At 32.6% G+C, this 6,346-nt stretch overlaps 1 long non-coding RNA gene across 2 annotated transcripts; it reads right to left on the reverse strand.

The window, feature by feature from the left end:
- Positions 1-534: 534 nt before the first annotated feature.
- LOC145135752 (uncharacterized) lies at positions 535-2,479 on the reverse strand. 2 transcript variants are annotated; one of them, XR_013720023.1, is made up of 3 exons: positions 1,612-2,479; positions 1,350-1,425; positions 894-1,253 (listed from the first exon to the last, which is right to left on the reverse strand). It is a non-coding gene; the product is annotated as an uncharacterized LOC145135752 (long non-coding RNA). The 2 variants fall into 2 exon arrangements; XR_013720022.1 differs by lacking the exons at positions 894-1,253; positions 1,350-1,425 and adding an exon at positions 535-887.
- Positions 2,480-6,346: the final 3,867 nt, after the last annotated feature.

Here is a 6,346-nt window from a genome sequence, read left to right on the forward strand (position 1 = left end):
GCTTGAGTTCCAGCAAACTTATTTTTCAAGTTCGAACTTGAGTTTGATAATAATCTGACAATTTCAAGCATGAATCTATTGTGTGTTAGAAAATAAAAATAAATAAATAAAATAAGTGTAGTTTCATTAAATTTCTTTAAAAGTATGGTTATATTTAAACTTAAATGTTTTTACAAAAACTGCGGTAGAGATATGTTTGCATTTTAATTTGTTTCAAACAAAAAAGACTAGACAAATACTATTAGTGAATTACAGTTAAATATTAAAAATCATTAGATCCAAAAAAACACCTAAGTATCTAACTTCATATGACTTCATGAATAACTGTATTTATTCATAAATAACTGTGAGTAACTTCATATGATTTAATTAATAACACCTAAGTATCTAACTTCATATGACTTCATGAATAACTGTATTTATTCATAAATAACTGTGAGTAACTTCATATGATTTAATTAATAACTGTGATTATTGTACAACCATGTGGAAAGAAAAACAAAAAAAAAAACACAAAGTATTTCATAATTCAAATTTAACGAAAGAACATTTGAAAAGATTAAAGTTTTAGATGGTTCCTAATCAACACAAACAAAATGTAAGTAAAAACACTTTGTTATCCAATACTAATATGATTTCATACCTTACCTAACACAAAAACCTAAGTTTCTATATACTCTAATGAAAAAAACAAAAGAACCTTCAACTTGATTAAAAATTTCTAATATCAGCTACAAACAACATGATCTAGTAAACCAGAAGAAATGACAATGATTTAAGTTTGTTTGAAAGCTCCATTTGGATTTTGATAGTTCAATTAAGCTACTGTTCTACTCCATTCCATGATTTCTTCATCTAATGGATGTTGCAATCAGAAGATGCAAGTGCTAAACAATAAAACAATGAAAATGTTAAACAACAAAATAAGTGAGAACAAATGATGAACTTATATTAATACAAGATACTCTTCATCATTCTTTTTTTGTTGATCAAAAACTCAAACTTAATAAAAGAACTACTGAAATTAAACGCCTAACTAAGAAATCATATCGCATGATACTTTTTGTTAAGAGGTCCCAAAGCTTTTAACAATCGTAAACAATCTATGAAAGTAAACAATCTATACAAATCCAACATCATAGTCCATGTATTATATGCTCAAAATATATGTCAACCTTTACTATTAGTTACTGTAGCCTACGCTTGAATCAAGATCCGCCTAAATCGTGTATTTACCAAATTTAACCAAAAACCTAAAATCAAAGTAAAATAAAACAAATTCGATATTCAAATAAAGCAGACCAAAAACCCAATATACTAAAAACAAGTAAAAAAAAATCATACAACACCTGAAACCCTTTAATGTATTGTAGGACAGGCTTCATGACATAAAGATTGTCGAAACACCTCTTCAAGAACCACAATCTTATGCCAAAAAAGTACAAACTTTCAAAGTTATTGCTCAATCAGGTTCAAAAATACAATGTTAGCCAAATATACAACAAATAACACAAATCATAAGTTCTTTAAAATTGTAATCTCGAGAACAAAAGCATAATTTTCATAGAAGATTAGAGGGAGAAGTGGGGAAGAAACAGAAAAAGAGCTCACTTGTTAGAAACTGAACCATGATTGAACGAATTTGTGTAGCCATGGTCGATCGAAATTGCTCTTATTTCACTGCTTCCAGTAACTGTGACGAATCATTGGCCACACCATAAACCCTAAATCCAAAAGAAAAAAAAAACCCATGAAGAAGCAGCAGGAACAGAGCTATTTATGCAAAGATTGTGAGAAATGTAGAAGTTAGAACGGATTTCCGGTGTGACGTTGGAGAAGAAGCTATCATCGATTTCACCCACATGTTAATCCGTGTTCCACCATTTATTTCCAGGTTCTATAAAAGCTTTTTCTTCGATATCTTAACATACCATCCAGGTATCAAGGACAGTTTCTTCATCTCCGCCTTGAATAACGAATTTGGAACAAACTGTCATCTCCATATCCATTTTTTGTATTTCGAGTCTATAACCACCTTGCTAGTGCTTCCCGAGGAAGGCAGATTAGGGGAGAGGTTCTACGTGGTTGAAGAAGGAAGGATGCGCCAATATAGGGTTTTTTAAATCATTCTGTGGTATTAGGGGGCATGCGTGTGTTTCCTGGAGCGTGTGTACATAGACAGAGATGGAGATGGAGGGGTAAAGAGGGTGATAAGCACGTGGTAAGGGAAGCAAATGATTGAGTCCCGTTTTATGGTTAATTTGTAGAGAGAAACTGAAATTAGGGCTCTGATTCAAAATGTGAATCGTTGGAGCGTAGGTGTGACAAAGACGTATTGGGAGAAACAATTTATAGGAGTGAATCACATTAAGGAAACAATCGTTGAAAACGTGTTTGAGACCATCAATATATTCAGTTTTGGGAATTCAACGATCGCAACAATTCTTCGGTGTTTGATGTGCTTCAAACTACAAATTAGCCAGATAGAATGGAAATTCAAATGAAAATCAAGACTCTATAAAAAATCAAATAGGTTGGGTAAAAGTTTGTTAAAAATAACTGAAATTAAATACTCTCATACTTTTTGTTCCTAAGACCAGACGGAGTGGAGAGCGGGGAAACCGTGGGATCGTTTCCCGCACGAAGAAACACCGCACCATGGGTGCGGGAAAGGGAGGGGGAGAGAGTCCCGCTCTCTCTCTCTTCAAACGATTGGCTGACTTTTTTTTTCTTTTTTTATTCCAAACGGCTATATAGCCGTTATATATATATATATATATATATATATATATATATATATATATATATATATGTATTATTTTTCTTTCCCTTTTCCTAACCTATAAATACTACAACATTGTATCATTTTTTTAACCCATAACCTATATTTCTCTCCAAAAAATATTATTCAAAATGTCATCATCTTCATCATCCGATTCGACGGCTGTAGAGGAGGCTAAATTTATCGGTTCCGTCATGGCGAAAACGGTTGCATACTATCAAAACCGACTAGGCGAAACATCACGTGCACGACCTAAGCTAAGAAAGCCGCCGTTGCGTAGAAATCACGAAGCCGGACACGATCGCCTTATACAAGATTATTTTGCAGATGACGCCATCTACGCTGTAAAGTTTCGACGTCGGTTCTGGATGAGGAAGGAACTATTCTTACGTATTGTTGGCGATTTGGAAGGCCGCTTTCCATATTTCCAATGGAAAATGGATGCAAGGCGGAAAAAAGGTTTCTCTCCCATTCAAAAATGCACGGCTGCAATTCGTCAGCTAGCATACGGCATGGGCGCAGACAAATGGGACGAGTATTTTAGGATGTCAGAGCATACCGTGCGGGAGTGTGTGTACAAGTTCTACAAAGCGATATGTTTGGTTTATAGACAACGATATATGCGCAAACCAACTATCAACGATATCCACCAATTGTACACGGTGCATGAAGGTAAGCATGGATTCCCTGGAATGCTAGGTAGTATCGATTGCATGCATTGAAGTTGGTCAATATGCCCCAACGCATGGCGTGGTCAGTACATGAGAGGCGACCACAAAGAGCCGACGATCATTCTAGAGTCTATCGCATCACATGATCTTTGGATATGACATGCATTCTTTGGTCCAGCTGGTGCAAACAATGACATCAATGTGCTAGACCAGTAGCCGGTATTCAACGATATCTACCTTGGAAAGTCGCACGATGTACCTTTTCAAGCAAATGGGGTAGCATATAAGCGTGGATACTATCTTACTGACGGTATATATCCTCCCTTGTCTGTTTTTGTGAAATCGTTTACATGTCCTAACGACCAGAAAAGGAAAAAGTTTAAATAGGCGCAAGAGTCAGCTAGGAAGGATGTGGAGCGAACATTTGGTGTACTTAAGAGACGTTGGCAAGTACTAACGGTCGGGACAATGTCATATGAGGTGAAAAGGTTACAGCACGTAATGTATGCATGCATCATATTGCATAATATGATTCTTGAAGACGAAGGAAGAGCGATATGTCGGTACAACGAAAATGAAGTTTTGCCAAATGTCGAAGGAGTAGCCGTTGGTACACAAGAGTATAGGGTGAATAGAAGAGAAGTACACAATCGCGACATTCATCACGCCCTTCGTGCTGATTTGGTGGAGCACATTTATAGGGCTCATATTCAGCCCCCGTTAGAGTTTTCTCACGATGATTTGTTTGACGAATCAGACGAGGATTCTGATATGTTCGTCGAGAGTGAAGATTCCGACGACGAGAGTGACGCTGGGGAGAATGATGAAGACGATCAAGGCGATGACGAGGACGATGAGGGCGACGACGAAGACGATGATTCCGAGTAACGTATTTTGGTTTAAATAAAATTAGGATATTAATTATGTTTTCTATGTTGTGGGTTGTTTTTTTTTTGAGGTTTTTTTTTATTTTTCTACTTATTTAAATATTAGGTTTAATGTAATTTTTATTTTAATTAATAAAATGCTTTTTATTTTTAATTAAATTTTATGTTTAGTATTAATTTAAAAATTATAAATAAAAAAAATTAATTTTATTTAATAAAAAAAAAGTGAGGGAAGGGCTTCCTACCTATTACTTGGGTTTTAGGTGAGGGAAAGAGAAGTGAGGGAAAGGGGGTATGACCCACAAAAAGTGAGGGAAGCTTCCCTCCCACACCTTCCGGTCAAATATCCTCCTACCTATTTTAGATGGTGACAAGTATCCTTAAATTTAATTTAAGTTTGATTGAGATTTTGAATTTGTACACTTGTCATCATCTTAAATAGGTAGGAATAAAAGTAGGAACAAAATGTAGGATGATATTTAACGGTTTGGACGATTTCAAAATATTATTTTATTGATGGTTACTTGTACTATTAGCTTAATGATTTGAATGTCTTAAAAAATAATATTATTATATTCAATCTATTTTTAAAAAAGATAAGATTTCCTTTATATATATATATATATATATATATATATATATATATATATATATATATATATATGTTATGAGTTAATCAATGGTATGTGTAAGTAAATAAAAACACTTATGAAAAAAACATGCAACATTTTATTTTATTCACAACTAAATAACATACATAGAGTTATTTTTAAATAAAATACTATTGTATAGGGTAAAATATATGATCTTATAACACATGTTAATCTGAACTGAAAAACACCTATAAACAATGTACAAGATATTTACATTATCATGTTTGTTACTGTAAAAATTTCCTTGAATAATAATTTTGCAACAACTTTCCTAATGTATAAATTATTAGTAGCGAAAAACAACCAAAGTAATAATAGAGAATAACGACACAAATAAGCATCATAAATTCTTTGATAACGACGATATTTGAGTGTTAACAAACAAACAAAATTCAATATAGATGATGAAAATTCAAATAAAACGAGATGATTGTTTGAAGATTTTATATTGTTTGATTTTAGAAGAAAATAAATAGCTCAAAGGTTTTTTTTTGTTTTTTTTTTTTTTATTCTGAGAGAAACGTTAGAGTATTAAGAAGATTATATATATATATATATATATATATATATATATATATATATATATATATATATATATATATATAGACACACTACATTATAGCACGTATACTACACGATTGATAATTTAAAATAACATAGATGACAAAAACATATTCATCAAAAACTCCAATCTGCACTTAGCCGTTATCCATGTTCTATAAGGATTAACTTCAAACCACTAATTAACTTATCACAAATCTTTGTTATGCGTATCAATCCATAACAAATCTCCCATTCCTACACTAATAAAGAATAAGAATTTAAATTTAGTCATTGAAGTTGTTGGTTTTACTTCGTATTTAACATACACATACTCCTAAACCATAAGATAAGAATAGAATCCATCATGTTAAAAATCACAATGATATTGTTGAATTGGTAACAAACGTGTACTGCTTTTGTTTCTAGAGATCATAAAGCTCCCTTACATGTAGCACTAACATAATACTCCCATATGAATTTCACATCACACCTTGTACATAGTTACATAAACTAATTAAGCAGAAAGTATAATGTCATTAAACATATAGAATCTCCAAAAGATAAACTCAAAATTTTGAATTTAAGGAAGTAGAAATCCATCCGTTGTTAAGAAAACACCGAAAAATGCATATTTTCTCATCAACTTGTTCCCGTGACAATTATGTGACATTTAGGATCAAAGGGGATGAATTTTGGCCAATATTTGTGGAAAAACATCATTCATAGTGAAGTTCAACTTCATAACAGAGCACTAGAAATAACCTAATAACGAAAAACCAACAAAAAACATCGTGTCTTCATCATCTTCAT

This window comes from Lactuca virosa, chromosome 9, assembly GCF_052849685.1.
Source record: "Lactuca virosa cultivar CGN04683 chromosome 9, Lactuca_virosa_CGN04683_v6, whole genome shotgun sequence".
Lineage (NCBI taxonomy): Eukaryota > Viridiplantae > Streptophyta > Magnoliopsida > Asterales > Asteraceae > Lactuca > Lactuca virosa.